The following is a 21,272-nucleotide window of genomic DNA, read 5'->3' on the forward strand; positions in this document are numbered from 1 at the left end:
GTGGAGTGCAATGTCAATCCTGAGCATCTCGCAGCTGCATCTCGAGACGATCGTGGTAACTATCGCTTCGTGCAAGCGTCAGCGTAGCGTCAGTCGAGCAAAGTCGAGACAAGTCAAGCTGAGAGATGTTGCACAGTTAAGTAAACGGTACGCGACGCAGACAATGCTTTTCCAAGTGTCCCACGTCACGCAGCAGAGTGGCGCAGTGGAAGCGTGCTGGGCCCATAACCCAGAGGTCCGTGGATCGAAACCACGCTCTGCTAAAATTATTCTTTTTCTTGGGTGCTTCGAGCTCGATCATTAAGCCTGGGGTGCGCTGACCCAGCGTCAACAGCAAACCCTGTAAGTTCTGAAACGATGACGACGTCGTGTGGAGAATACGAGAAACACTTCCTAAGACGCAGAGTTTCTTACGATTCTGCAGCAACTACATTTCTCGATCACAACGTTAATGTCCTTTCGGGCCACACGTGCAACTTTCGCGATATAAAAATCGCACCTCCCCGGCGGGGAATCGAACCCCGGTCTCCCGCGTGACAGGCGGGGATACTAACCACTATACTACCGAGGAATACGCAAACGATACGCACAACGCACGCACACTTATTCTTCTCAAGTAGGTGATTCATCTCAAATCTAGCGTCCCGATGCTTTCAGAGTCAGCTGCTACGAAATAAAAGTATGCCCCAGGTGAGGCTCGAACTCACAACCCCGGCATTGCTCACGGCTACTGCCTTATAAGTACCGTGCGCTAACCAATTGCGCCACTGGGGCTACAGCAGGGTGCTTTCAGTTAGCGGTATTTGCTTTGCCGCCAACCTGTTGTGGCTACAGACCCATCATACGACCGTCACCTGCGGCCATACTGCGACTTTAGCACCTGGCTACGGATGCTTCATACGATTCTTGTTTCATATGCTACACTTACAAGCATATCAACCGCTTGTCATCACCGAAAAATTGCAGAAAAACGCGCGCCTTGCCTTCTGCTACCTGTCCAACAGCGAGGGCAGATGTGTGGCAAGCTCTAAGCTATGCAGGCGCACCGTGGCCGAGCAGCTGGAGGAGAGATGCCTTCCTTGGCAGCTCCCTGCAGAGTGCGGAAGACCAGAGTGGCCGCGCCGCCGTTGTCAGTGGACGACACGCAGTTGCCGAGCCACGGAGAACACGTTGCTCTGCGATGTGTACCCGCCTCATATGACGAAAGGCGAACAGTGGCCCTGTGGCGCAACGGATAACGCGTCTGACTACGGATCAGAAGATTCCAGGTTCGAATCCTGGCAGGGTCGGCATTTTGTTAGTTGCGGGCGCGTAGCTAGGCAGTGCATTCGAATGTTTCCACCTGCGTGGAGTGCAATGTCAATCCTGAGCATCTCGCAGCTGCATCTCGAGACGATCGTGGTAACTATCGCTTCGTGCAAGCGTCAGCGTAGCGTCAGTCGAGCAAAGTCGAGACAAGTCAAGCTGAGAGATGTTGCACAGTTAAGTAAACGGTACGCGACGCAGACAATGCTTTTCCAAGTGTCCCACGTCACGCAGCAGAGTGGCGCAGTGGAAGCGTGCTGGGCCCATAACCCAGAGGTCCGTGGATCGAAACCACGCTCTGCTAAAATTATTCTTTTTCTTGGGTGCTTCGAGCTCGATCATTAAGCCTGGGGTGCGCTGACCCAGCGTCAACAGCAAACCCTGTAAGTTCTGAAACGATGACGACGTCGTGTGGAGAATACGAGAAACACTTCCTAAGACGCAGAGTTTCTTACGATTCTGCAGCAACTACATTTCTCGATCACAACGTTAATGTCCTTTCGGGCCACACGTGCAACTTTCGCGATATAAAAATCGCACCTCCCCGGCGGGGAATCGAACCCCGGTCTCCCGCGTGACAGGCGGGGATACTAACCACTATACTACCGAGGAATACGCAAACGATACGCACAACGCACGCACACTTATTCTTCTCAAGTAGGTGATTCATCTCAAATCTAGCGTCCCGATGCTTTCAGAGTCAGCTGCTACGAAATAAAAGTATGCCCCAGGTGAGGCTCGAACTCACAACCCCGGCATTGCTCACGGCTACTGCCTTATAAGTACCGTGCGCTAACCAATTGCGCCACTGGGGCTACAGCAGGGTGCTTTCAGTTAGCGGTATTTGCTTTGCCGCCAACCTGTTGTGGCTACAGACCCATCATACGACCGTCACCTGCGGCCATACTGCGACTTTAGCACCTGGCTACGGATGCTTCATACGATTCTTGTTTCATATGCTACACTTACAAGCATATCAACCGCTTGTCATCACCGAAAAATTGCAGAAAAACGCGCGCCTTGCCTTCTGCTACCTGTCCAACAGCGAGGGCAGATGTGTGGCAAGCTCTAAGCTATGCAGGCGCACCGTGGCCGAGCAGCTGGAGGAGAGATGCCTTCCTTGGCAGCTCCCTGCAGAGTGCGGAAGACCAGAGTGGCCGCGCCGCCGTTGTCAGTGGACGACACGCAGTTGCCGAGCCACGGAGAACACGTTGCTCTGCGATGTGTACCCGCCTCATATGACGAAAGGCGAACAGTGGCCCTGTGGCGCAACGGATAACGCGTCTGACTACGGATCAGAAGATTCCAGGTTCGAATCCTGGCAGGGTCGGCATTTTGTTAGTTGCGGGCGCGTAGCTAGGCAGTGCATTCGAATGTTTCCACCTGCGTGGAGTGCAATGTCAATCCTGAGCATCTCGCAGCTGCATCTCGAGACGATCGTGGTAAATATCGCTTCGTGCAAGCGTCAGCGTAGCGTCAGTCGAGCAAAGTCGAGACAAGTCAAGCTGAGAGATGTTGCACAGTTAAGTAAACGGTACGCGACGCAGACAATGCTTTTCCAAGTGTCCCACGTCACGCAGCAGAGTGGCGCAGTGGAAGCGTGCTGGGCCCATAACCCAGAGGTCCGTGGATCGAAACCACGCTCTGCTAAAATTATTCTTTTTCTTGGGTGCTTCGAGCTCGATCATTAAGCCTGGGGTGCGCTGACCCAGCGTCAACAGCAAACCCTGTAAGTTCTGAAACGATGACGACGTCGTGTGGAGAATACGAGAAACACTTCCTAAGACGCAGAGTTTCTTACGATTCTGCAGCAACTACATTTCTCGATCACAACGTTAATGTCCTATCGGGCCACACGTGCAACTTTCGCGATATAAAAATCGCACCTCCCCGGCGGGGAATCGAACCCCGGTCTCCCGCGTGAAAGGCGGGGATACTAACCACTATGCTACCGAGGAATACGCAAACGATACGCACAACGCATGCACACTTATTCTTCTCAAGTAGGTGATTCATCTCAAATCTAGCGTCCCGATGCTTTCAGAGTCAGCTGCTACGAAATAAAAGTATGCCCCAGGTGAGGCTCGAACTCACAACCCCGGCATTGCTCACGGCTACTGCCTTATAAGTACCGTGCGCTAACCAATTGCGCCACTGGGGCTACAGCAGGGTGCTTTCAGTTAGCGGTATTTGCTTTGCCGCCAACCTGTTGTGGCTACAGACCCATCATACGACCGTCACCTGCGGCCATACTGCGACTTTAGCACCTGGCTACGGATGCTTCATACGATTCTTGTTTCATATGCTACACTTACAAGCATATCAACCGCTTGTCATCACCGAAAAATTGCAGAAAAACGCGCGCCTTGCCTTCTGCTACCTGTCCAACAGCGAGGGCAGATGTGTGGCAAGCTCTAAGCTATGCAGGCGCACCGTGGCCGAGCAGCTGGAGGAGAGATGCCTTCCTTGGCAGCTCCCTGCAGAGTGCGGAAGACCAGAGTGGCCGCGCCGCCGTTGTCAGTGGACGACACGCAGTTGCCGAGCCACGGAGAACACGTTGCTCTGCGATGTGTACCCGCCTCATATGACGAAAGGCGAACAGTGGCCCTGTGGCGCAACGGATAACGCGTCTGACTACGGATCAGAAGATTCCAGGTTCGAATCCTGGCAGGGTCGGCATTTTGTTAGTTGCGGGCGCGTAGCTAGGCAGTGCATTCGAATGTTTCCACCTGCGTGGAGTGCAATGTCAATCCTGAGCATCTCGCAGCTGCATCTCGAGACGATCGTGGTAACTATCGCTTCGTGCAAGCGTCAGCGTAGCGTCAGTCGAGCAAAGTCGAGACAAGTCAAGCTGAGAGATGTTGCACAGTTAAGTAAACGGTACGCGACGCAGACAATGCTTTTCCAAGTGTCCCACGTCACGCAGCAGAGTGGCGCAGTGGAAGCGTGCTGGGCCCATAACCCAGAGGTCCGTGGATCGAAACCACGCTCTGCTAAAATTATTCTTTTTCTTGGGTGCTTCGAGCTCGATCATTAAGCCTGGGGTGCGCTGACCCAGCGTCAACAGCAAACCCTGTAAGTTCTGAAACGATGACGACGTCGTGTGGAGAATACGAGAAACACTTCCTAAGACGCAGAGTTTCTTACGATTCTGCAGCAACTACATTTCTCGATCACAACGTTAATGTCCTTTCGGGCCACACGTGCAACTTTCGCGATATAAAAATCGCACCTCCCCGGCGGGGAATCGAACCCCGGTCTCCCGCGTGACAGGCGGGGATACTAACCACTATACTACCGAGGAATACGCAAACGATACGCACAACGCACGCACACTTATTCTTCTCAAGTAGGTGATTCATCTCAAATCTAGCGTCCCGATGCTTTCAGAGTCAGCTGCTACGAAATAAAAGTATGCCCCAGGTGAGGCTCGAACTCACAACCCCGGCATTGCTCACGGCTACTGCCTTATAAGTACCGTGCGCTAACCAATTGCGCCACTGGGGCTACAGCAGGGTGCTTTCAGTTAGCGGTATTTGCTTTGCCGCCAACCTGTTGTGGCTACAGACCCATCATACGACCGTCACCTGCGGCCATACTGCGACTTTAGCACCTGGCTACGGATGCTTCATACGATTCTTGTTTCATATGCTACACTTACAAGCATATCAACCGCTTGTCATCACCGAAAAATTGCAGAAAAACGCGCGCCTTGCCTTCTGCTACCTGTCCAACAGCGAGGGCAGATGTGTGGCAAGCTCTAAGCTATGCAGGCGCACCGTGGCCGAGCAGCTGGAGGAGAGATGCCTTCCTTGGCAGCTCCCTGCAGAGTGCGGAAGACCAGAGTGGCCGCGCCGCCGTTGTCAGTGGACGACACGCAGTTGCCGAGCCACGGAGAACACGTTGCTCTGCGATGTGTACCCGCCTCATATGACGAAAGGCGAACAGTGGCCCTGTGGCGCAACGGATAACGCGTCTGACTACGGATCAGAAGATTCCAGGTTCGAATCCTGGCAGGGTCGGCATTTTGTTAGTTGCGGGCGCGTAGCTAGGCAGTGCATTCGAATGTTTCCACCTGCGTGGAGTGCAATGTCAATCCTGAGCATCTCGCAGCTGCATCTCGAGACGATCGTGGTAACTATCGCTTCGTGCAAGCGTCAGCGTAGCGTCAGTCGAGCAAAGTCGAGACAAGTCAAGCTGAGAGATGTTGCACAGTTAAGTAAACGGTACGCGACGCAGACAATGCTTTTCCAAGTGTCCCACGTCACGCAGCAGAGTGGCGCAGTGGAAGCGTGCTGGGCCCATAACCCAGAGGTCCGTGGATCGAAACCACGCTCTGCTAAAATTATTCTTTTTCTTGGGTGCTTCGAGCTCGATCATTAAGCCTGGGGTGCGCTGACCCAGCGTCAACAGCAAACCCTGTAAGTTCTGAAACGATGACGACGTCGTGTGGAGAATACGAGAAACACTTCCTAAGACGCAGAGTTTCTTACGATTCTGCAGCAACTACATTTCTCGATCACAACGTTAATGTCCTTTCGGGCCACACGTGCAACTTTCGCGATATAAAAATCGCACCTCCCCGGCGGGGAATCGAACCCCGGTCTCCCGCGTGACAGGCGGGGATACTAACCACTATACTACCGAGGAATACGCAAACGATACGCACAACGCACGCACACTTATTCTTCTCAAGTAGGTGATTCATCTCAAATCTAGCGTCCCGATGCTTTCAGAGTCAGCTGCTACGAAATAAAAGTATGCCCCAGGTGAGGCTCGAACTCACAACCCCGGCATTGCTCACGGCTACTGCCTTATAAGTACCGTGCGCTAACCAATTGCGCCACTGGGGCTACAGCAGGGTGCTTTCAGTTAGCGGTATTTGCTTTGCCGCCAACCTGTTGTGGCTACAGACCCATCATACGACCGTCACCTGCGGCCATACTGCGACTTTAGCACCTGGCTACGGATGCTTCATACGATTCTTGTTTCATATGCTACACTTACAAGCATATCAACCGCTTGTCATCACCGAAAAATTGCAGAAAAACGCGCGCCTTGCCTTCTGCTACCTGTCCAACAGCGAGGGCAGATGTGTGGCAAGCTCTAAGCTATGCAGGCGCACCGTGGCCGAGCAGCTGGAGGAGAGATGCCTTCCTTGGCAGCTCCCTGCAGAGTGCGGAAGACCAGAGTGGCCGCGCCGCCGTTGTCAGTGGACGACACGCAGTTGCCGAGCCACGGAGAACACGTTGCTCTGCGATGTGTACCCGCCTCATATGACGAAAGGCGAACAGTGGCCCTGTGGCGCAACGGATAACGCGTCTGACTACGGATCAGAAGATTCCAGGTTCGAATCCTGGCAGGGTCGGCATTTTGTTAGTTGCGGGCGCGTAGCTAGGCAGTGCATTCGAATGTTTCCACCTGCGTGGAGTGCAATGTCAATCCTGAGCATCTCGCAGCTGCATCTCGAGACGATCGTGGTAAATATCGCTTCGTGCAAGCGTCAGCGTAGCGTCAGTCGAGCAAAGTCGAGACAAGTCAAGCTGAGAGATGTTGCACAGTTAAGTAAACGGTACGCGACGCAGACAATGCTTTTCCAAGTGTCCCACGTCACGCAGCAGAGTGGCGCAGTGGAAGCGTGCTGGGCCCATAACCCAGAGGTCCGTGGATCGAAACCACGCTCTGCTAAAATTATTCTTTTTCTTGGGTGCTTCGAGCTCGATCATTAAGCCTGGGGTGCGCTGACCCAGCGTCAACAGCAAACCCTGTAAGTTCTGAAACGATGACGACGTCGTGTGGAGAATACGAGAAACACTTCCTAAGACGCAGAGTTTCTTACGATTCTGCAGCAACTACATTTCTCGATCACAACGTTAATGTCCTATCGGGCCACACGTGCAACTTTCGCGATATAAAAATCGCACCTCCCCGGCGGGGAATCGAACCCCGGTCTCCCGCGTGAAAGGCGGGGATACTAACCACTATGCTACCGAGGAATACGCAAACGATACGCACAACGCACGCACACTTATTCTTCTCAAGTAGGTGATTCATCTCAAATCTAGCGTCCCGATGCTTTCAGAGTCAGCTGCTACGAAATAAAAGTATGCCCCAGGTGAGGCTCGAACTCACAACCCCGGCATTGCTCACGGCTACTGCCTTATAAGTACCGTGCGCTAACCAATTGCGCCACTGGGGCTACAGCAGGGTGCTTTCAGTTAGCGGTATTTGCTTTGCCGCCAACCTGTTGTGGCTACAGACCCATCATACGACCGTCACCTGCGGCCATACTGCGACTTTAGCACCTGGCTACGGATGCTTCATACGATTCTTGTTTCATATGCTACACTTACAAGCATATCAACCGCTTGTCATCACCGAAAAATTGCAGAAAAACGCGCGCCTTGCCTTCTGCTACCTGTCCAACAGCGAGGGCAGATGTGTGGCAAGCTCTAAGCTATGCAGGCGCACCGTGGCCGAGCAGCTGGAGGAGAGATGCCTTCCTTGGCAGCTCCCTGCAGAGTGCGGAAGACCAGAGTGGCCGCGCCGCCGTTGTCAGTGGACGACACGCAGTTGCCGAGCCACGGAGAACACGTTGCTCTGCGATGTGTACCCGCCTCATATGACGAAAGGCGAACAGTGGCCCTGTGGCGCAACGGATAACGCGTCTGACTACGGATCAGAAGATTCCAGGTTCGAATCCTGGCAGGGTCGGCATTTTGTTAGTTGCGGGCGCGTAGCTAGGCAGTGCATTCGAATGTTTCCACCTGCGTGGAGTGCAATGTCAATCCTGAGCATCTCGCAGCTGCATCTCGAGACGATCGTGGTAAATATCGCTTCGTGCAAGCGTCAGCGTAGCGTCAGTCGAGCAAAGTCGAGACAAGTCAAGCTGAGAGATGTTGCACAGTTAAGTAAACGGTACGCGACGCAGACAATGCTTTTCCAAGTGTCCCACGTCACGCAGCAGAGTGGCGCAGTGGAAGCGTGCTGGGCCCATAACCCAGAGGTCCGTGGATCGAAACCACGCTCTGCTAAAATTATTCTTTTTCTTGGGTGCTTCGAGCTCGATCATTAAGCCTGGGGTGCGCTGACCCAGCGTCAACAGCAAACCCTGTAAGTTCTGAAACGATGACGACGTCGTGTGGAGAATACGAGAAACACTTCCTAAGACGCAGAGTTTCTTACGATTCTGCAGCAACTACATTTCTCGATCACAACGTTAATGTCCTATCGGGCCACACGTGCAACTTTCGCGATATAAAAATCGCACCTCCCCGGCGGGGAATCGAACCCCGGTCTCCCGCGTGAAAGGCGGGGATACTAACCACTATGCTACCGAGGAATACGCAAACGATACGCACAACGCACGCACACTTATTCTTCTCAAGTAGGTGATTCATCTCAAATCTAGCGTCCCGATGCTTTCAGAGTCAGCTGCTACGAAATAAAAGTATGCCCCAGGTGAGGCTCGAACTCACAACCCCGGCATTGCTCACGGCTACTGCCTTATAAGTACCGTGCGCTAACCAATTGCGCCACTGGGGCTACAGCAGGGTGCTTTCAGTTAGCGGTATTTGCTTTGCCGCCAACCTGTTGTGGCTACAGACCCATCATACGACCGTCACCTGCGGCCATACTGCGACTTTAGCACCTGGCTACGGATGCTTCATACGATTCTTGTTTCATATGCTACACTTACAAGCATATCAACCGCTTGTCATCACCGAAAAATTGCAGAAAAACGCGCGCCTTGCCTTCTGCTACCTGTCCAACAGCGAGGGCAGATGTGTGGCAAGCTCTAAGCTATGCAGGCGCACCGTGGCCGAGCAGCTGGAGGAGAGATGCCTTCCTTGGCAGCTCCCTGCAGAGTGCGGAAGACCAGAGTGGCCGCGCCGCCGTTGTCAGTGGACGACACGCAGTTGCCGAGCCACGGAGAACACGTTGCTCTGCGATGTGTACCCGCCTCATATGACGAAAGGCGAACAGTGGCCCTGTGGCGCAACGGATAACGCGTCTGACTACGGATCAGAAGATTCCAGGTTCGAATCCTGGCAGGGTCGGCATTTTGTTAGTTGCGGGCGCGTAGCTAGGCAGTGCATTCGAATGTTTCCACCTGCGTGGAGTGCAATGTCAATCCTGAGCATCTCGCAGCTGCATCTCGAGACGATCGTGGTAACTATCGCTTCGTGCAAGCGTCAGCGTAGCGTCAGTCGAGCAAAGTCGAGACAAGTCAAGCTGAGAGATGTTGCACAGTTAAGTAAACGGTACGCGACGCAGACAATGCTTTTCCAAGTGTCCCACGTCACGCAGCAGAGTGGCGCAGTGGAAGCGTGCTGGGCCCATAACCCAGAGGTCCGTGGATCGAAACCACGCTCTGCTAAAATTATTCTTTTTCTTGGGTGCTTCGAGCTCGATCATTAAGCCTGGGGTGCGCTGACCCAGCGTCAACAGCAAACCCTGTAAGTTCTGAAACGATGACGACGTCGTGTGGAGAATACGAGAAACACTTCCTAAGACGCAGAGTTTCTTACGATTCTGCAGCAACTACATTTCTCGATCACAACGTTAATGTCCTTTCGGGCCACACGTGCAACTTTCGCGATATAAAAATCGCACCTCCCCGGCGGGGAATCGAACCCCGGTCTCCCGCGTGACAGGCGGGGATACTAACCACTATACTACCGAGGAATACGCAAACGATACGCACAACGCACGCACACTTATTCTTCTCAAGTAGGTGATTCATCTCAAATCTAGCGTCCCGATGCTTTCAGAGTCAGCTGCTACGAAATAAAAGTATGCCCCAGGTGAGGCTCGAACTCACAACCCCGGCATTGCTCACGGCTACTGCCTTATAAGTACCGTGCGCTAACCAATTGCGCCACTGGGGCTACAGCAGGGTGCTTTCAGTTAGCGGTATTTGCTTTGCCGCCAACCTGTTGTGGCTACAGACCCATCATACGACCGTCACCTGCGGCCATACTGCGACTTTAGCACCTGGCTACGGATGCTTCATACGATTCTTGTTTCATATGCTACACTTACAAGCATATCAACCGCTTGTCATCACCGAAAAATTGCAGAAAAACGCGCGCCTTGCCTTCTGCTACCTGTCCAACAGCGAGGGCAGATGTGTGGCAAGCTCTAAGCTATGCAGGCGCACCGTGGCCGAGCAGCTGGAGGAGAGATGCCTTCCTTGGCAGCTCCCTGCAGAGTGCGGAAGACCAGAGTGGCCGCGCCGCCGTTGTCAGTGGACGACACGCAGTTGCCGAGCCACGGAGAACACGTTGCTCTGCGATGTGTACCCGCCTCATATGACGAAAGGCGAACAGTGGCCCTGTGGCGCAACGGATAACGCGTCTGACTACGGATCAGAAGATTCCAGGTTCGAATCCTGGCAGGGTCGGCATTTTGTTAGTTGCGGGCGCGTAGCTAGGCAGTGCATTCGAATGTTTCCACCTGCGTGGAGTGCAATGTCAATCCTGAGCATCTCGCAGCTGCATCTCGAGACGATCGTGGTAAATATCGCTTCGTGCAAGCGTCAGCGTAGCGTCAGTCGAGCAAAGTCGAGACAAGTCAAGCTGAGAGATGTTGCACAGTTAAGTAAACGGTACGCGACGCAGACAATGCTTTTCCAAGTGTCCCACGTCACGCAGCAGAGTGGCGCAGTGGAAGCGTGCTGGGCCCATAACCCAGAGGTCCGTGGATCGAAACCACGCTCTGCTAAAATTATTCTTTTTCTTGGGTGCTTCGAGCTCGATCATTAAGCCTGGGGTGCGCTGACCCAGCGTCAACAGCAAACCCTGTAAGTTCTGAAACGATGACGACGTCGTGTGGAGAATACGAGAAACACTTCCTAAGACGCAGAGTTTCTTACGATTCTGCAGCAACTACATTTCTCGATCACAACGTTAATGTCCTATCGGGCCACACGTGCAACTTTCGCGATATAAAAATCGCACCTCCCCGGCGGGGAATCGAACCCCGGTCTCCCGCGTGACAGGCGGGGATACTAACCACTATGCTACCGAGGAATACGCAAACGATACGCACAACGCACGCACACTTATTCTTCTCAAGTAGGTGATTCATCTCAAATCTAGCGTCCCGATGCTTTCAGAGTCAGCTGCTACGAAATAAAAGTATGCCCCAGGTGAGGCTCGAACTCACAACCCCGGCATTGCTCACGGCTACTGCCTTATAAGTACCGTGCGCTAACCAATTGCGCCACTGGGGCTACAGCAGGGTGCTTTCAGTTAGCGGTATTTGCTTTGCCGCCAACCTGTTGTGGCTACAGACCCATCATACGACCGTCACCTGCGGCCATACTGCGACTTTAGCACCTGGCTACGGATGCTTCATACGATTCTTGTTTCATATGCTACACTTACAAGCATATCAACCGCTTGTCATCACCGAAAAATTGCAGAAAAACGCGCGCCTTGCCTTCTGCTACCTGTCCAACAGCGAGGGCAGATGTGTGGCAAGCTCTAAGCTATGCAGGCGCACCGTGGCCGAGCAGCTGGAGGAGAGATGCCTTCCTTGGCAGCTCCCTGCAGAGTGCGGAAGACCAGAGTGGCCGCGCCGCCGTTGTCAGTGGACGACACGCAGTTGCCGAGCCACGGAGAACACGTTGCTCTGCGATGTGTACCCGCCTCATATGACGAAAGGCGACCAGTGGCCCTGTGGCGCAACGGATAACGCGTCTGACTACGGATCAGAAGATTCCAGGTTCGAATCCTGGCAGGGTCGGCATTTTGTTAGTTGCGGGCGCGTAGCTAGGCAGTGCATTCGAATGTTTCCACCTGCGTGGAGTGCAATGTCAATCCTGAGCATCTCGCAGCTGCATCTCGAGACGATCGTGGTAACTATCGCTTCGTGCAAGCGTCAGCGTAGCGTCAGTCGAGCAAAGTCGAGACAAGTCAAGCTGAGAGATGTTGCACAGTTAAGTAAACGGTACGCGACGCAGACAATGCTTTTCCAAGTGTCCCACGTCACGCAGCAGAGTGGCGCAGTGGAAGCGTGCTGGGCCCATAACCCAGAGGTCCGTGGATCGAAACCACGCTCTGCTAAAATTATTCTTTTTCTTGGGTGCTTCGAGCTCGATCATTAAGCCTGGGGTGCGCTGACCCAGCGTCAACAGCAAACCCTGTAAGTTCTGAAACGATGACGACGTCGTGTGGAGAATACGAGAAACACTTCCTAAGACGCAGAGTTTCTTACGATTCTGCAGCAACTACATTTCTCGATCACAACGTTAATGTCCTATCGGGCCACACGTGCAACTTTCGCGATATAAAAATCGCACCTCCCCGGCGGGGAATCGAACCCCGGTCTCCCGCGTGAAAGGCGGGGATACTAACCACTATGCTACCGAGGAATACGCAAACGATACGCACAACGCACGCACACTTATTCTTCTCAAGTAGGTGATTCATCTCAAATCTAGCGTCCCGATGCTTTCAGAGTCAGCTGCTACGAAATAAAAGTATGCCCCAGGTGAGGCTCGAACTCACAACCCCGGCATTGCTCACGGCTACTGCCTTATAAGTACCGTGCGCTAACCAATTGCGCCACTGGGGCTACAGCAGGGTGCTTTCAGTTAGCGGTATTTGCTTTGCCGCCAACCTGTTGTGGCTACAGACCCATCATACGACCGTCACCTGCGGCCATACTGCGACTTTAGCACCTGGCTACGGATGCTTCATACGATTCTTGTTTCATATGCTACACTTACAAGCATATCAACCGCTTGTCATCACCGAAAAATTGCAGAAAAACGCGCGCCTTGCCTTCTGCTACCTGTCCAACAGCGAGGGCAGATGTGTGGCAAGCTCTAAGCTATGCAGGCGCACCGTGGCCGAGCAGCTGGAGGAGAGATGCCTTCCTTGGCAGCTCCCTGCAGAGTGCGGAAGACCAGAGTGGCCGCGCCGCCGTTGTCAGTGGACGACACGCAGTTGCCGAGCCACGGAGAACACGTTGCTCTGCGATGTGTACCCGCCTCATATGACGAAAGGCGAACAGTGGCCCTGTGGCGCAACGGATAACGCGTCTGACTACGGATCAGAAGATTCCAGGTTCGAATCCTGGCAGGGTCGGCATTTTGTTAGTTGCGGGCGCGTAGCTAGGCAGTGCATTCGAATGTTTCCACCTGCGTGGAGTGCAATGTCAATCCTGAGCATCTCGCAGCTGCATCTCGAGACGATCGTGGTAAATATCGCTTCGTGCAAGCGTCAGCGTAGCGTCAGTCGAGCAAAGTCGAGACAAGTCAAGCTGAGAGATGTTGCACAGTTAAGTAAACGGTACGCGACGCAGACAATGCTTTTCCAAGTGTCCCACGTCACGCAGCAGAGTGGCGCAGTGGAAGCGTGCTGGGCCCATAACCCAGAGGTCCGTGGATCGAAACCACGCTCTGTTAAAATTATTCTTTTTCTTGGGTGCTTCGAGCTCGATCATTAAGCCTGGGGTGCGCTGACCCAGCGTCAACAGCAAACCCTGTAAGTTCTGAAACGATGACGACGTCGTGTGGAGAATACGAGAAACACTTCCTAAGACGCAGAGTTTCTTACGATTCTGCAGCAACTACATTTCTCGATCACAACGTTAATGTCCTTTCGGGCCACACGTGCAACTTTCGCGATATAAAAATCGCACCTCCCCGGCGGGGAATCGAACCCCGGTCTCCCGCGTGACAGGCGGGGATACTAACCACTATACTACCGAGGAATACGCAAACGATACGCACAACGCACGCACACTTATTCTTCTCAAGTAGGTGATTCATCTCAAATCTAGCGTCCCGATGCTTTCAGAGTCAGCTGCTACGAAATAAAAGTATGCCCCAGGTGAGGCTCGAACTCACAACCCCGGCATTGCTCACGGCTACTGCCTTATAAGTACCGTGCGCTAACCAATTGCGCCACTGGGGCTACAGCAGGGTGCTTTCAGTTAGCGGTATTTGCTTTGCCGCCAACCTGTTGTGGCTACAGACCCATCATACGACCGTCACCTGCGGCCATACTGCGACTTTAGCACCTGGCTACGGATGCTTCATACGATTCTTGTTTCATATGCTACACTTACAAGCATATCAACCGCTTGTCATCACCGAAAAATTGCAGAAAAACGCGCGCCTTGCCTTCTGCTACCTGTCCAACAGCGAGGGCAGATGTGTGGCAAGCTCTAAGCTATGCAGGCGCACCGTGGCCGAGCAGCTGGAGGAGAGATGCCTTCCTTGGCAGCTCCCTGCAGAGTGCGGAAGACCAGAGTGGCCGCGCCGCCGTTGTCAGTGGACGACACGCAGTTGCCGAGCCACGGAGAACACGTTGCTCTGCGATGTGTACCCGCCTCATATGACGAAAGGCGAACAGTGGCCCTGTGGCGCAACGGATAACGCGTCTGACTACGGATCAGAAGATTCCAGGTTCGAATCCTGGCAGGGTCGGCATTTTGTTAGTTGCGGGCGCGTAGCTAGGCAGTGCATTCGAATGTTTCCACCTGCGTGGAGTGCAATGTCAATCCTGAGCATCTCGCAGCTGCATCTCGAGACGATCGTGGTAAATATCGCTTCGTGCAAGCGTCAGCGTAGCGTCAGTCGAGCAAAGTCGAGACAAGTCAAGCTGAGAGATGTTGCACAGTTAAGTAAACGGTACGCGACGCAGACAATGCTTTTCCAAGTGTCCCACGTCACGCAGCAGAGTGGCGCAGTGGAAGCGTGCTGGGCCCATAATCCAGAGGTCCGTGGATCGAAACCACGCTCTGCTAAAATTATTCTTTTTCTTGGGTGCTTCGAGCTCGATCATTAAGCCTGGGGTGCGCTGACCCAGCGTCAACAGCAAACCCTGTAAGTTCTGAAACGATGACGACGTCGTGTGGAGAATACGAGAAACACTTCCTAAGACGCAGAGTTTCTTACGATTCTGCAGCAACTACATTTCTCGATCACAACGTTAATGTCCTATCGGGCCACACGTGCTACTTTCGCGATATAAAAATCGCACCTCCCCGGCGGGGAATCGAACCCCGGTCTCCCGCGTGACAGGCGGGGATACTAACCACTATACTACCGAGGAATACGCAAACGATACGCACAACGCACGCACACTTATTCTTCTCAAGTAGGTGATTCATCTCAAATCTAGCGTCCCGATGCTTTCAGAGTCAGCTGCTACGAAATAAAAGTATGCCCCAGGTGAGGCTCGAACTCACAACCCCGGCATTGCTCACGGCTACTGCCTTATAAGTACCGTGCGCTAACCAATTGCGCCACTGGGGCTACAGCAGGGTGCTTTCAGTTAGCGGTATTTGCTTTGCCGCCAACCTGTTGTGGCTACAGACCCATCATACGACCGTCACCTGCGGCCATACTGCGACTTTAGCACCTGGCTACGGATGCTTCATACGATTCTTGTTTCATATGCTACACTTACAAGCATATCAACCGCTTGTCATCACCGAAAAATTGCAGAAAAACGCGCGCCTTGCCTTCTGCTACCTGTCCAACAGCGAGGGCAGATGTGTGGCAAGCTCTAAGCTATGCAGGCGCACCGTGGCCGAGCAGCTGGAGGAGAGATGCCTTCCTTGGCAGCTCCCTGCAGAGTGCGGAAGACCAGAGTGGCCGCGCCGCCGTTGTCAGTGGACGACACGCAGTTGCCGAGCCACGGAGAACACGTTGCTCTGCGATGTGTACCCGCCTCATATGACGAAAGGCGAACAGTGGCCCTGTGGCGCAACGGATAACGCGTCTGACTACGGATCAGAAGATTCCAGGTTCGAATCCTGGCAGGGTCGGCATTTTGTTAGTTGCGGGCGCGTAGCTAGGCAGTGCATTCGAATGTTTCCACCTGCGTGGAGTGCAATGTCAATCCTGAGCATCTCGCAGCTGCATCTCGAGACGATCGTGGTAACTATCGCTTCGTGCAAGCGTCAGCGTAGCGTCAGTCGAGCAAAGTCGAGACAAGTCAAGCTGAGAGATGTTGCACAGTTAAGTAAACGGTACGCGACGCAGACAATGCTTTTCCAAGTGTCCCACGTCACGCAGCAGAGTGGCGCAGTGGAAGCGTGCTGGGCCCATAACCCAGAGGTCCGTGGATCGAAACCACGCTCTGCTAAAATTATTCTTTTTCTTGGGTGCTTCGAGCTCGATCATTAAGCCTGGGGTGCGCTGACCCAGCGTCAACAGCAAACCCTGTAAGTTCTGAAACGATGACGACGTCGTGTGGAGAATACGAGAAACACTTCCTAAGACGCAGAGTTTCTTACGATTCTGCAGCAACTACATTTCTCGATCACAACGTTAATGTCCTATCGGGCCACACGTGCAACTTTCGCGATATAAAAATCGCACCTCCCCGGCGGGGAATCGAACCCCGGTCTCCCGCGTGACAGGCGGGGATACTAACCACTATACTACCGAGGAATACGCAAACGATACGCACAACGCACGCACACTTATTCTTCTCAAGTAGGTGATTCATCTCAAATCTAGCGTCCCGATGCTTTCAGAGTCAGCTGCTACGAAATAAAAGTATGCCCCAGGTGAGGCTCGAACTCACAACCCCGGCATTGCTCACGGCTACTGCCTTATAAGTACCGTGCGCTAACCAATTGCGCCACTGGGGCTACAGCAGGGTGCTTTCAGTTAGCGGTATTTGCTTTGCCGCCAACCTGTTGTGGCTACAGACCCATCATACGACCGTCACCTGCGGCCATACTGCGACTTTAGCACCTGGCTACGGATGCTTCATACGATTCTTGTTTCATATGCTACACTTACAAGCATATCAACCGCTTGTCATCACCGAAAAATTGCAGAAAAACGCGCGCCTTGCCTTCTGCTACCTGTCCAACAGCGAGGGCAGATGTGTGGCAAGCTCTAAGCTATGCAGGCGCACCGTGGCCGAGCAGCTGGAGGAGAGATGCCTTCCTTGGCAGCTCCCTGCAGAGTGCGGAAGACCAGAGTGGCCGCGCCGCCGTTGTCAGTGGACGACACGCAGTTGCCGAGCCACGGAGAACACGTTGCTCTGCGATGTGTACCCGCCTCATATGACGAAAGGCGAACAGTGGCCCTGTGGCGCAACGGATAACGCGTCTGACTACGGATCAGAAGATTCCAGGTTCGAATCCTGGCAGGGTCGGCATTTTGTTAGTTGCGGGCGCGTAGCTAGGCAGTGCATTCGAATGTTTCCACCTGCGTGGAGTGCAATGTCAATCCTGAGCATCTCGCAGCTGCATCTCGAGACGATCGTGGTAAATATCGCTTCGTGCAAGCGTCAGCGTAGCGTCAGTCGAGCAAAGTCGAGACAAGTCAAGCTGAGAGATGTTGCACAGTTAAGTAAACGGTACGCGACGCAGACAATGCTTTTCCAAGTGTCCCACGTCACGCAGCAGAGTGGCGCAGTGGAAGCGCGCTGGGCCCATAACCCAGAGGTCCGTGGATCGAAACCACGCTCTGCTAAAATTATTCTTTTTCTTGGGTGCTTCGAGCTCGATCATTAAGCCTGGGGTGCGCTGACCCAGCGTCAACAGCAAACCCTGTAAGTTCTGAAACGATGACGACGTCGTGTGGAGAATACGAGAAACACTTCCTAAGACGCAGAGTTTCTTACGATTCTGCAGCAACTACATTTCTCGATCACAACGTTAATGTCCTTTTGGGCCACACGTGCAACTTTCGCGATATAAAAATCGCACCTCCCCGGCGGGGAATCGAACCCCGGTCTCCCGCGTGACAGGCGGGGATACTACCCACTATACTACCGAGGAATACGCAAACGATACGCACAACGCACGCACACTTATTCTTCTCAAGTAGGTGATTCATCTCAAATCTAGCGTCCCGATGCTTTCAGAGTCAGCTGCTACGAAATAAAAGTATGCCCCAGGTGAGGCTCGAACCCACAACCCCGGCATTGCTCACGGCTACTGCCTTATAAGTACCGTGCGCTAACCAATTGCGCCACTGGGGCTACAGCAGGGTGCTTTCAGTTAGCGGTATTTGCTTTGCCGCCAACCTGTTGTGGCTACAGACCCATCATACGACCGTCACCTGCGGCCATACTGCGACTTTAGCACCTGGCTACGGATGCTTCATACGATTCTTGTTTCATATGCTACACTTACAAGCATATCAACCGCTTGTCATCACCGAAAAATTGCAGAAAAACGCGCGCCTTGCCTTCTGCTACCTGTCCAACAGCGAGGGCAGATGTGTGGCAAGCTCTAAGCTATGCAGGCGCACCGTGGCCGAGCAGCTGGAGGAGAGATGCCTTCCTTGGCAGCTCCCTGCAGAGTGCGGAAGACCAGAGTGGCCGCGCCGCCGTTGTCAGTGGACGACACGCAGTTGCCGAGCCACGGAGAACACGTTGCTCTGCGATGTGTACCCGCCTCATATGACGAAAGGCGAACAGTGGCCCTGTGGCGCAACGGATAACGCGTCTGACTACGGATCAGAAGATTCCAGGTTCGAATCCTGGCAGGGTCGGCATTTTGTTAGTTGCGGGCGCGTAGCTAGGCAGTGCATTCGAATGTTTCCACCTGCGTGGAGTGCAATGTCAATCCTGAGCATCTCGCAGCTGCATCTCGAGACGATCGTGGTAACTATCGCTTCGTGCAAGCGTCAGCGTAGCGTCAGTCGAGCAAAGTCGAGACAAGTCAAGCTGAGAGATGTTGCACAGTTAAGTAAACGGTACGCGACGCAGACAATGCTTTTCCAAGTGTCCCACGTCACGCAGCAGAGTGGCGCAGTGGAAGCGTGCTGGGCCCATAACCCAGAGGTCCGTGGATCGAAACCACGCTCTGCTAAAATTATTCTTTTTCTTGGGTGCTTCGAGCTCGATCATTAAGCCTGGGGTGCGCTGACCCAGCGTCAACAGCAAACCCTGTAAGTTCTGAAACGATGACGACGTCGTGTGGAGAATACGAGAAACACTTCCTAAGACGCAGAGTTTCTTACGATTCTGCAGCAACTACATTTCTCGATCACAACGTTAATGTCCTTTTGGGCCACACGTGCAACTTTCGCGATATAAAACTCGCACCTCCCCGGCGGGGAATCGAACCCCGGTCTCCCGCGTGACAGGCGGGGATACTACCCACTATACTACCGAGGAATACGCAAACGATACGCACAACGCACGCACACTTATTCTTCTCAAGTAGGTGATTCATCTCAAATCTAGCGTCCCGATGCTTTCAGAGTCAGCTGCTACGAAATAAAAGTATGCCCCAGGTGAGGCTCGAACCCACAACCCCGGCATTGCTCACGGCTACTGCCTTATAAGTACCGTGCGCTAACCAATTGCGCCACTGGGGCTACAGCAGGGTGCTTTCAGTTAGCGGTATTTGCTTTGCCGCCAACCTGTTGTGGCTACAGACCCATCATACGACCGTCACCTGCGGCCATACTGCGACTTTAGCACCTGGCTACGGATGCTTCATACGATTCTTGTTTCATATGCTACACTTACAAGCATATCAACCGCTTGTCATCACCGAAAAATTGCAGAAAAACGCGCGCCTTGCCTTCTGCTACCTGTCCAACAGCGAGGGCAGATGTGTGGCAAGCTCTAAGCTATGCAGGCGCACCGTGGCCGAGCAGCTGGAGGAGAGATGCCTTCCTTGGCAGCTCCCTGCAGAGTGCGGAAGACCAGAGTGGCCGCGCCGCCGTTGTCAGTGGACGACACGCAGTTGCCGAGCCACGGAGAACACGTTGCTCTGCGATGTGTACCCGCCTCATATGACGAAAGGCGAACAGTGGCCCTGTGGCGCAACGGATAACGCGTCTGACTACGGATCAGAAGATTCCAGGTTCGAATCCTGGCAGGGTCGGCATTTTGTTAGTTGCGGGCGCGTAGCTAGGCAGTGCATTCGAATGTTTCCACCTGCGTGGAGTGCAATGTCAATCCTGAGCATCTCGCAGCTGCATCTCGAGACGATCGTGGTAACTATCGCTTCGTGCAAGCGTCAGCGTAGCGTCAGTCGAGCAAAGTCGAGACAAGTCAAGCTGAGAGATGTTGCACAGTTAAGTAAACGGTACGCGACGCAGACAATGCTTTTCCAAGTGTCCCACGTCACGCAGCAGAGTGGCGCAGTGGAAGCGTGCTGGGCCCATAACCCAGAGGTCCGTGGATCGAAACCACGCTCTGCTAAAATTATTCTTTTTCTTGGGTGCTTCGAGCTCGATCATTAAGCCTGGGGTGCGCTGACCCAGCGTCAACAGCAAACCCTGTAAGTTCTGAAACGATGACGACGTCGTGTGGAGAATACGAGAAACACTTCCTAAGACGCAGAGTTTCTTACGATTCTGCAGCAACTACATTTCTCGATCACAACGTTAATGTCCTTTCGGGCCACACGTGCAACTTTCGCGATATAAAAATCGCACCTCCCCGGCGGGGAATCGAACCCCGGTCTCCCGCGTGACAGGCGGGGATACTAACCACTATACTACCGAGGAATACGCAAACGATACGCACAACGCACGCACACTTATTCTTCTCAAGTAGGTGATTCATCTCAAATCTAGCGTCCCGATGCTTTCAGAGTCAGCTGCTACGAAATAAAAGTATGCCCCAGGTGAGGCTCGAACTCACAACCCCGGCATTGCTCACGGCTACTGCCTTATAAGTACCGTGCGCTAACCAATTGCGCCACTGGGGCTACAGCAGGGTGCTTTCAGTTAGCGGTATTTGCTTTGCCGCCAACCTGTTGTGGCTACAGACCCATCATACGACCGTCACCTGCGGCCATACTGCGACTTTAGCACCTGGCTACGGATGCTTCATACGATTCTTGTTTCATATGCTACACTTACAAGCATATCAACCGCTTGTCATCACCGAAAAATTGCAGAAAAACGCGCGCCTTGCCTTCTGCTACCTGTCCAACAGCGAGGGCAGATGTGTGGCAAGCTCTAAGCTATGCAGGCGCACCGTGGCCGAGCAGCTGGAGGAGAGATGCCTTCCTTG

The 21,272-nt window shown here is 53.4% G+C and overlaps 61 non-coding genes across 61 annotated transcripts; 29 read left to right on the forward strand and 32 right to left on the reverse strand.

The window, feature by feature from the left end:
• The first annotated feature begins 191 nt into the window (after window positions 1-191).
• Window positions 192-263, forward strand: Trnam-cau (transfer RNA methionine (anticodon CAU)). Its single transcript has one exon. It is a non-coding gene; the product is annotated as a tRNA-Met (tRNA).
• A 236-nt stretch (window positions 264-499) lies between these two features.
• Trnad-guc (transfer RNA aspartic acid (anticodon GUC)) lies at window positions 500-571 on the reverse strand. The gene has a single exon. It is a non-coding gene; the product is annotated as a tRNA-Asp (tRNA).
• A 111-nt stretch (window positions 572-682) lies between these two features.
• Trnai-uau (transfer RNA isoleucine (anticodon UAU)) lies at window positions 683-774 on the reverse strand. The gene is given in 2 exon segments: window positions 683-718; window positions 737-774. It is a non-coding gene; the product is annotated as a tRNA-Ile (tRNA).
• Window positions 775-1,216: 442 nt separating this feature from the next.
• Trnar-acg (transfer RNA arginine (anticodon ACG)) lies at window positions 1,217-1,289 on the forward strand. Its single transcript has one exon. It is a non-coding gene; the product is annotated as a tRNA-Arg (tRNA).
• A 248-nt stretch (window positions 1,290-1,537) lies between these two features.
• Window positions 1,538-1,609, forward strand: Trnam-cau (transfer RNA methionine (anticodon CAU)). Its single transcript has one exon. It is a non-coding gene; the product is annotated as a tRNA-Met (tRNA).
• Window positions 1,610-1,845: 236 nt separating this feature from the next.
• On the reverse strand, window positions 1,846-1,917 carry Trnad-guc (transfer RNA aspartic acid (anticodon GUC)). Its single transcript has one exon. It is a non-coding gene; the product is annotated as a tRNA-Asp (tRNA).
• Window positions 1,918-2,028: 111 nt separating this feature from the next.
• Trnai-uau (transfer RNA isoleucine (anticodon UAU)) lies at window positions 2,029-2,120 on the reverse strand. Its single transcript is given in 2 exon segments — window positions 2,029-2,064; window positions 2,083-2,120. It is a non-coding gene; the product is annotated as a tRNA-Ile (tRNA).
• Window positions 2,121-2,562: 442 nt separating this feature from the next.
• Trnar-acg (transfer RNA arginine (anticodon ACG)) lies at window positions 2,563-2,635 on the forward strand. Its single transcript has one exon. It is a non-coding gene; the product is annotated as a tRNA-Arg (tRNA).
• A 248-nt stretch (window positions 2,636-2,883) lies between these two features.
• Window positions 2,884-2,955, forward strand: Trnam-cau (transfer RNA methionine (anticodon CAU)). The gene has a single exon. It is a non-coding gene; the product is annotated as a tRNA-Met (tRNA).
• Window positions 2,956-3,191: 236 nt separating this feature from the next.
• On the reverse strand, window positions 3,192-3,263 carry Trnae-uuc (transfer RNA glutamic acid (anticodon UUC)). Its single transcript has one exon. It is a non-coding gene; the product is annotated as a tRNA-Glu (tRNA).
• Window positions 3,264-3,374: 111 nt separating this feature from the next.
• Window positions 3,375-3,466, reverse strand: Trnai-uau (transfer RNA isoleucine (anticodon UAU)). The gene is given in 2 exon segments: window positions 3,375-3,410; window positions 3,429-3,466. It is a non-coding gene; the product is annotated as a tRNA-Ile (tRNA).
• A 442-nt stretch (window positions 3,467-3,908) lies between these two features.
• Trnar-acg (transfer RNA arginine (anticodon ACG)) lies at window positions 3,909-3,981 on the forward strand. The gene has a single exon. It is a non-coding gene; the product is annotated as a tRNA-Arg (tRNA).
• Window positions 3,982-4,229: 248 nt separating this feature from the next.
• Trnam-cau (transfer RNA methionine (anticodon CAU)) lies at window positions 4,230-4,301 on the forward strand. Its single transcript has one exon. It is a non-coding gene; the product is annotated as a tRNA-Met (tRNA).
• Window positions 4,302-4,537: 236 nt separating this feature from the next.
• Trnad-guc (transfer RNA aspartic acid (anticodon GUC)) lies at window positions 4,538-4,609 on the reverse strand. The gene has a single exon. It is a non-coding gene; the product is annotated as a tRNA-Asp (tRNA).
• A 111-nt stretch (window positions 4,610-4,720) lies between these two features.
• Trnai-uau (transfer RNA isoleucine (anticodon UAU)) lies at window positions 4,721-4,812 on the reverse strand. The gene is given in 2 exon segments: window positions 4,721-4,756; window positions 4,775-4,812. It is a non-coding gene; the product is annotated as a tRNA-Ile (tRNA).
• A 442-nt stretch (window positions 4,813-5,254) lies between these two features.
• On the forward strand, window positions 5,255-5,327 carry Trnar-acg (transfer RNA arginine (anticodon ACG)). Its single transcript has one exon. It is a non-coding gene; the product is annotated as a tRNA-Arg (tRNA).
• A 248-nt stretch (window positions 5,328-5,575) lies between these two features.
• Trnam-cau (transfer RNA methionine (anticodon CAU)) lies at window positions 5,576-5,647 on the forward strand. Its single transcript has one exon. It is a non-coding gene; the product is annotated as a tRNA-Met (tRNA).
• A 236-nt stretch (window positions 5,648-5,883) lies between these two features.
• On the reverse strand, window positions 5,884-5,955 carry Trnad-guc (transfer RNA aspartic acid (anticodon GUC)). The gene has a single exon. It is a non-coding gene; the product is annotated as a tRNA-Asp (tRNA).
• A 111-nt stretch (window positions 5,956-6,066) lies between these two features.
• Trnai-uau (transfer RNA isoleucine (anticodon UAU)) lies at window positions 6,067-6,158 on the reverse strand. The gene is given in 2 exon segments: window positions 6,067-6,102; window positions 6,121-6,158. It is a non-coding gene; the product is annotated as a tRNA-Ile (tRNA).
• A 442-nt stretch (window positions 6,159-6,600) lies between these two features.
• On the forward strand, window positions 6,601-6,673 carry Trnar-acg (transfer RNA arginine (anticodon ACG)). Its single transcript has one exon. It is a non-coding gene; the product is annotated as a tRNA-Arg (tRNA).
• Window positions 6,674-6,921: 248 nt separating this feature from the next.
• Window positions 6,922-6,993, forward strand: Trnam-cau (transfer RNA methionine (anticodon CAU)). Its single transcript has one exon. It is a non-coding gene; the product is annotated as a tRNA-Met (tRNA).
• Window positions 6,994-7,229: 236 nt separating this feature from the next.
• Window positions 7,230-7,301, reverse strand: Trnae-uuc (transfer RNA glutamic acid (anticodon UUC)). The gene has a single exon. It is a non-coding gene; the product is annotated as a tRNA-Glu (tRNA).
• Window positions 7,302-7,412: 111 nt separating this feature from the next.
• Trnai-uau (transfer RNA isoleucine (anticodon UAU)) lies at window positions 7,413-7,504 on the reverse strand. The gene is given in 2 exon segments: window positions 7,413-7,448; window positions 7,467-7,504. It is a non-coding gene; the product is annotated as a tRNA-Ile (tRNA).
• A 442-nt stretch (window positions 7,505-7,946) lies between these two features.
• On the forward strand, window positions 7,947-8,019 carry Trnar-acg (transfer RNA arginine (anticodon ACG)). Its single transcript has one exon. It is a non-coding gene; the product is annotated as a tRNA-Arg (tRNA).
• Window positions 8,020-8,267: 248 nt separating this feature from the next.
• On the forward strand, window positions 8,268-8,339 carry Trnam-cau (transfer RNA methionine (anticodon CAU)). The gene has a single exon. It is a non-coding gene; the product is annotated as a tRNA-Met (tRNA).
• A 236-nt stretch (window positions 8,340-8,575) lies between these two features.
• Window positions 8,576-8,647, reverse strand: Trnae-uuc (transfer RNA glutamic acid (anticodon UUC)). The gene has a single exon. It is a non-coding gene; the product is annotated as a tRNA-Glu (tRNA).
• Window positions 8,648-8,758: 111 nt separating this feature from the next.
• Trnai-uau (transfer RNA isoleucine (anticodon UAU)) lies at window positions 8,759-8,850 on the reverse strand. Its single transcript is given in 2 exon segments — window positions 8,759-8,794; window positions 8,813-8,850. It is a non-coding gene; the product is annotated as a tRNA-Ile (tRNA).
• A 442-nt stretch (window positions 8,851-9,292) lies between these two features.
• Trnar-acg (transfer RNA arginine (anticodon ACG)) lies at window positions 9,293-9,365 on the forward strand. Its single transcript has one exon. It is a non-coding gene; the product is annotated as a tRNA-Arg (tRNA).
• Window positions 9,366-9,613: 248 nt separating this feature from the next.
• Window positions 9,614-9,685, forward strand: Trnam-cau (transfer RNA methionine (anticodon CAU)). Its single transcript has one exon. It is a non-coding gene; the product is annotated as a tRNA-Met (tRNA).
• Window positions 9,686-9,921: 236 nt separating this feature from the next.
• Trnad-guc (transfer RNA aspartic acid (anticodon GUC)) lies at window positions 9,922-9,993 on the reverse strand. Its single transcript has one exon. It is a non-coding gene; the product is annotated as a tRNA-Asp (tRNA).
• A 111-nt stretch (window positions 9,994-10,104) lies between these two features.
• Trnai-uau (transfer RNA isoleucine (anticodon UAU)) lies at window positions 10,105-10,196 on the reverse strand. The gene is given in 2 exon segments: window positions 10,105-10,140; window positions 10,159-10,196. It is a non-coding gene; the product is annotated as a tRNA-Ile (tRNA).
• A 442-nt stretch (window positions 10,197-10,638) lies between these two features.
• Trnar-acg (transfer RNA arginine (anticodon ACG)) lies at window positions 10,639-10,711 on the forward strand. The gene has a single exon. It is a non-coding gene; the product is annotated as a tRNA-Arg (tRNA).
• Window positions 10,712-10,959: 248 nt separating this feature from the next.
• On the forward strand, window positions 10,960-11,031 carry Trnam-cau (transfer RNA methionine (anticodon CAU)). Its single transcript has one exon. It is a non-coding gene; the product is annotated as a tRNA-Met (tRNA).
• Window positions 11,032-11,267: 236 nt separating this feature from the next.
• Window positions 11,268-11,339, reverse strand: Trnad-guc (transfer RNA aspartic acid (anticodon GUC)). The gene has a single exon. It is a non-coding gene; the product is annotated as a tRNA-Asp (tRNA).
• Window positions 11,340-11,450: 111 nt separating this feature from the next.
• Trnai-uau (transfer RNA isoleucine (anticodon UAU)) lies at window positions 11,451-11,542 on the reverse strand. The gene is given in 2 exon segments: window positions 11,451-11,486; window positions 11,505-11,542. It is a non-coding gene; the product is annotated as a tRNA-Ile (tRNA).
• Window positions 11,543-11,984: 442 nt separating this feature from the next.
• Trnar-acg (transfer RNA arginine (anticodon ACG)) lies at window positions 11,985-12,057 on the forward strand. Its single transcript has one exon. It is a non-coding gene; the product is annotated as a tRNA-Arg (tRNA).
• Window positions 12,058-12,305: 248 nt separating this feature from the next.
• Window positions 12,306-12,377, forward strand: Trnam-cau (transfer RNA methionine (anticodon CAU)). Its single transcript has one exon. It is a non-coding gene; the product is annotated as a tRNA-Met (tRNA).
• A 236-nt stretch (window positions 12,378-12,613) lies between these two features.
• On the reverse strand, window positions 12,614-12,685 carry Trnae-uuc (transfer RNA glutamic acid (anticodon UUC)). The gene has a single exon. It is a non-coding gene; the product is annotated as a tRNA-Glu (tRNA).
• Window positions 12,686-12,796: 111 nt separating this feature from the next.
• Trnai-uau (transfer RNA isoleucine (anticodon UAU)) lies at window positions 12,797-12,888 on the reverse strand. The gene is given in 2 exon segments: window positions 12,797-12,832; window positions 12,851-12,888. It is a non-coding gene; the product is annotated as a tRNA-Ile (tRNA).
• Window positions 12,889-13,330: 442 nt separating this feature from the next.
• On the forward strand, window positions 13,331-13,403 carry Trnar-acg (transfer RNA arginine (anticodon ACG)). The gene has a single exon. It is a non-coding gene; the product is annotated as a tRNA-Arg (tRNA).
• Window positions 13,404-13,959: 556 nt separating this feature from the next.
• On the reverse strand, window positions 13,960-14,031 carry Trnad-guc (transfer RNA aspartic acid (anticodon GUC)). The gene has a single exon. It is a non-coding gene; the product is annotated as a tRNA-Asp (tRNA).
• Window positions 14,032-14,142: 111 nt separating this feature from the next.
• Trnai-uau (transfer RNA isoleucine (anticodon UAU)) lies at window positions 14,143-14,234 on the reverse strand. Its single transcript is given in 2 exon segments — window positions 14,143-14,178; window positions 14,197-14,234. It is a non-coding gene; the product is annotated as a tRNA-Ile (tRNA).
• A 442-nt stretch (window positions 14,235-14,676) lies between these two features.
• On the forward strand, window positions 14,677-14,749 carry Trnar-acg (transfer RNA arginine (anticodon ACG)). The gene has a single exon. It is a non-coding gene; the product is annotated as a tRNA-Arg (tRNA).
• Window positions 14,750-15,305: 556 nt separating this feature from the next.
• Trnad-guc (transfer RNA aspartic acid (anticodon GUC)) lies at window positions 15,306-15,377 on the reverse strand. The gene has a single exon. It is a non-coding gene; the product is annotated as a tRNA-Asp (tRNA).
• A 111-nt stretch (window positions 15,378-15,488) lies between these two features.
• On the reverse strand, window positions 15,489-15,580 carry Trnai-uau (transfer RNA isoleucine (anticodon UAU)). Its single transcript is given in 2 exon segments — window positions 15,489-15,524; window positions 15,543-15,580. It is a non-coding gene; the product is annotated as a tRNA-Ile (tRNA).
• Window positions 15,581-16,022: 442 nt separating this feature from the next.
• Trnar-acg (transfer RNA arginine (anticodon ACG)) lies at window positions 16,023-16,095 on the forward strand. Its single transcript has one exon. It is a non-coding gene; the product is annotated as a tRNA-Arg (tRNA).
• Window positions 16,096-16,343: 248 nt separating this feature from the next.
• On the forward strand, window positions 16,344-16,415 carry Trnam-cau (transfer RNA methionine (anticodon CAU)). Its single transcript has one exon. It is a non-coding gene; the product is annotated as a tRNA-Met (tRNA).
• A 236-nt stretch (window positions 16,416-16,651) lies between these two features.
• Window positions 16,652-16,723, reverse strand: Trnad-guc (transfer RNA aspartic acid (anticodon GUC)). The gene has a single exon. It is a non-coding gene; the product is annotated as a tRNA-Asp (tRNA).
• Window positions 16,724-16,834: 111 nt separating this feature from the next.
• Window positions 16,835-16,926, reverse strand: Trnai-uau (transfer RNA isoleucine (anticodon UAU)). The gene is given in 2 exon segments: window positions 16,835-16,870; window positions 16,889-16,926. It is a non-coding gene; the product is annotated as a tRNA-Ile (tRNA).
• A 442-nt stretch (window positions 16,927-17,368) lies between these two features.
• Trnar-acg (transfer RNA arginine (anticodon ACG)) lies at window positions 17,369-17,441 on the forward strand. The gene has a single exon. It is a non-coding gene; the product is annotated as a tRNA-Arg (tRNA).
• Window positions 17,442-17,689: 248 nt separating this feature from the next.
• Trnam-cau (transfer RNA methionine (anticodon CAU)) lies at window positions 17,690-17,761 on the forward strand. The gene has a single exon. It is a non-coding gene; the product is annotated as a tRNA-Met (tRNA).
• A 236-nt stretch (window positions 17,762-17,997) lies between these two features.
• On the reverse strand, window positions 17,998-18,069 carry Trnad-guc (transfer RNA aspartic acid (anticodon GUC)). The gene has a single exon. It is a non-coding gene; the product is annotated as a tRNA-Asp (tRNA).
• Window positions 18,070-18,180: 111 nt separating this feature from the next.
• Window positions 18,181-18,272, reverse strand: Trnai-uau (transfer RNA isoleucine (anticodon UAU)). Its single transcript is given in 2 exon segments — window positions 18,181-18,216; window positions 18,235-18,272. It is a non-coding gene; the product is annotated as a tRNA-Ile (tRNA).
• A 442-nt stretch (window positions 18,273-18,714) lies between these two features.
• Window positions 18,715-18,787, forward strand: Trnar-acg (transfer RNA arginine (anticodon ACG)). The gene has a single exon. It is a non-coding gene; the product is annotated as a tRNA-Arg (tRNA).
• A 248-nt stretch (window positions 18,788-19,035) lies between these two features.
• Trnam-cau (transfer RNA methionine (anticodon CAU)) lies at window positions 19,036-19,107 on the forward strand. Its single transcript has one exon. It is a non-coding gene; the product is annotated as a tRNA-Met (tRNA).
• Window positions 19,108-19,343: 236 nt separating this feature from the next.
• On the reverse strand, window positions 19,344-19,415 carry Trnad-guc (transfer RNA aspartic acid (anticodon GUC)). Its single transcript has one exon. It is a non-coding gene; the product is annotated as a tRNA-Asp (tRNA).
• Window positions 19,416-19,526: 111 nt separating this feature from the next.
• Window positions 19,527-19,618, reverse strand: Trnai-uau (transfer RNA isoleucine (anticodon UAU)). Its single transcript is given in 2 exon segments — window positions 19,527-19,562; window positions 19,581-19,618. It is a non-coding gene; the product is annotated as a tRNA-Ile (tRNA).
• A 442-nt stretch (window positions 19,619-20,060) lies between these two features.
• Trnar-acg (transfer RNA arginine (anticodon ACG)) lies at window positions 20,061-20,133 on the forward strand. Its single transcript has one exon. It is a non-coding gene; the product is annotated as a tRNA-Arg (tRNA).
• Window positions 20,134-20,381: 248 nt separating this feature from the next.
• Trnam-cau (transfer RNA methionine (anticodon CAU)) lies at window positions 20,382-20,453 on the forward strand. Its single transcript has one exon. It is a non-coding gene; the product is annotated as a tRNA-Met (tRNA).
• A 236-nt stretch (window positions 20,454-20,689) lies between these two features.
• Trnad-guc (transfer RNA aspartic acid (anticodon GUC)) lies at window positions 20,690-20,761 on the reverse strand. The gene has a single exon. It is a non-coding gene; the product is annotated as a tRNA-Asp (tRNA).
• Window positions 20,762-20,872: 111 nt separating this feature from the next.
• On the reverse strand, window positions 20,873-20,964 carry Trnai-uau (transfer RNA isoleucine (anticodon UAU)). Its single transcript is given in 2 exon segments — window positions 20,873-20,908; window positions 20,927-20,964. It is a non-coding gene; the product is annotated as a tRNA-Ile (tRNA).
• Between the last annotated feature and the right edge of the window lie 308 nt (window positions 20,965-21,272).

The sequence above is a fragment of the Schistocerca cancellata genome, unplaced genomic scaffold (assembly GCF_023864275.1).
Source record: "Schistocerca cancellata isolate TAMUIC-IGC-003103 unplaced genomic scaffold, iqSchCanc2.1 HiC_scaffold_749, whole genome shotgun sequence".
In the NCBI taxonomy this organism is placed as follows: domain Eukaryota; kingdom Metazoa; phylum Arthropoda; class Insecta; order Orthoptera; family Acrididae; genus Schistocerca; species Schistocerca cancellata.